The sequence below is a fragment of the Arvicola amphibius genome, chromosome 8 (assembly GCF_903992535.2).
Source record: "Arvicola amphibius chromosome 8, mArvAmp1.2, whole genome shotgun sequence".
Lineage (NCBI taxonomy): Eukaryota > Metazoa > Chordata > Mammalia > Rodentia > Cricetidae > Arvicola > Arvicola amphibius.
The window spans coordinates 30,826,190-30,828,468 of record NC_052054.1 but is presented as its reverse complement, the minus strand read 5'-3'; the positions used below and the strand labels follow the sequence as shown (position 1 = coordinate 30,828,468).

Below are 2,279 nucleotides of genomic sequence, written 5' to 3'. Positions count from 1 at the left end.
AATACTTTTATCATGGATCTATGGCAAATATCAAAGTTGCATATTCATATGATACTTTAGGGGTAGGCAAACATGAAGGCTTAAAGCAAAAAGAAAAGAAAAACATCATGGTGTAAAAAAACCAAAGTGTAAAGAACTGGGTGGAAAGATTATATAAAACCTGAGCTGATTTATAAACCTGTGAACCCTATAGTGGTCTCAAATCTAGCAGAGCAGCTGTGTGGTTATTGGACCTCCAAAAGACTTCTCTTTTTCACCGAGAACCCAAGAGCAGGGCTGGAGGGCTGGCTCAGTGGACAAGGTGCTTGATGCATAGGCATGAGGACCTGGATTTAGATTCCCAGAACCCATGTGAAAGCTGACGGCTCATGTCTGTACAGCACAGGGGTCAGAGATGAATGGGCACTGCCACTCACTAGCCAGCCAGTCTAGACAAAACAGAAAGCTTCAGGCTCAGTCAGGGAACCTATCTCACAATATAAGATAAAGAAGTGATCAAGAAGAGACTTCCCAACATTAACTTCCGGCCTCCACATTTGCCTTCACACACACACACACACACACACACACACACACACACACAAACACACACACAGGCATCATTTTCTTAAATGAGGTAAGAATTCTTGCTTTTCATTTTATTTATTTATTTATTTCTTCTTTTCCTTTTTTTTTGGTGGGGTGGGATGGGGGGAGGGGGGATGGGGAGAGAAAAGTGTGAAGTGGAGGATGGGAAGAGCTTGGGGGAATAGGATGGTTGGGATATAGGAAGGGTGGATATGGGAACAATGAATTATATATCTTAATTAAGGGAGCCATTCTAGGGTTGGCAGAGACTTGACTCTAGAGGGGTTCCCAGGTATCCAGGAAGATGCCCCCAGCTAGTTCCTTGGGCAGCTGAGGAGAGGGAGCCATAAATGTCCAGATCCTATTGCCATACTCATGAATATCTTGCATATCACCATAGAACCTTCACCTGGCGTTGGATGGAGAAAATGACAGAGCCCCACATTGGAGCACCAGACTGAGCTCCCAAGGACCAGATAAGGAGCAAAAGGAGGGAGATCATGAGCAAGGAAGTCAGGACCTTTTCCGTTTTTTTTTTTAATTTTATTAAAAATTTCCACCTCCTTTCCTCCTCCAATTTCCCTCCTCCTCCCCCCACCCTCCATCCCCTTTCTTTTTATTTTAAACAAAAAGTTTTTTTAAACAATAAGACTCTTAGCCTGGCAGGAAAACTACATAGGATTGGGTTTTTATCTCCACTTAAAGGCAAATTGCCCTATATACAACAGCTATGTACAAATTGTTATAAAAGCCATCCTTGGTTTTAGCTTGACAAATGAAAAACACCGAAATTCTCCAATCAAGAAAAGTATGCAAGGAGCTTTAGGTTGTTGGATTATGTTGTTAAAATAGTGAGAGAAAAATAACTCGCTGGAATATAAAGATAAGAGCTGAGTGAGTGCGCTCTTAATGGAAAGGGGTATTTTCACGGAACCAGTGCTTTCCCACACCATCTCCATTTGATGTCAAATAAGACGGAACGCTGGCCATTTCTTTCATTTTGTTTTTAAGAGAAAGTAGAAAAGCTCACCTTGACTGTGCACATACGCTGCTGACTTTCCATCCAGTAGAAGAATGGGGAAGGAAAATGAAAGAATAGAGAAATCTAACCTGTAAGAGTTGGGCTGTGGCGAAACCACACTGCAGCTTCCTGAGAATGCATTCTTGGTTTGTACAAAATGCAGCAGTAGAGTCGCAGGCTCCCTGTCTAGGGGACACTTCCTGTCTGTCACTGGAACATGTCTGTCATACCTGCATCCTCTACTTCCGGCTGTGCAGGTGTGTCTGTCTCACTGATTGGTTGCCCTTCAAACTGGAATCTGATCTGCCTCACAGACAAACCCTGTGCTTCACAATAGGCTTCCGTTGGTTCGCTAATTGTCTGCCTCTTGACCTTTAAAAACACCACAGAACCATCTGCCGCCACCTACCCTTGTATATGACCATTATTCTCAGTCTTGGGTTTCTTGTCTACCATGGCAAGTGCTGGAGACCCCTCAGCTGCCGTCTCACAAAAGAGGCATCAGGTCTGCCTTGAAAAACCACACAAGCAGCACCAGGGACACAGAAGGAGGTAGGAGTGATCGACCGGGCAGGCAAAAGGCGCCAAGCACATAGTACTTCTTGAAACCTGGGCTCCACAATGTTTGAATATTAGAAAGAAAAATAGCCATGGCTCCTACCCAAAGGGACAAGCATGTAATGCTGGCATC

General features: G+C 43.9%; 1 pseudogene; it reads right to left on the bottom strand.

Moving 5' to 3' along the window:
* Positions 1–1,774: 1,774 nt before the first annotated feature.
* On the bottom strand, positions 1,775–2,044 carry LOC119822028 (annotated as a pseudogene).
* Between the last annotated feature and the right edge of the window lie 235 nt (positions 2,045–2,279).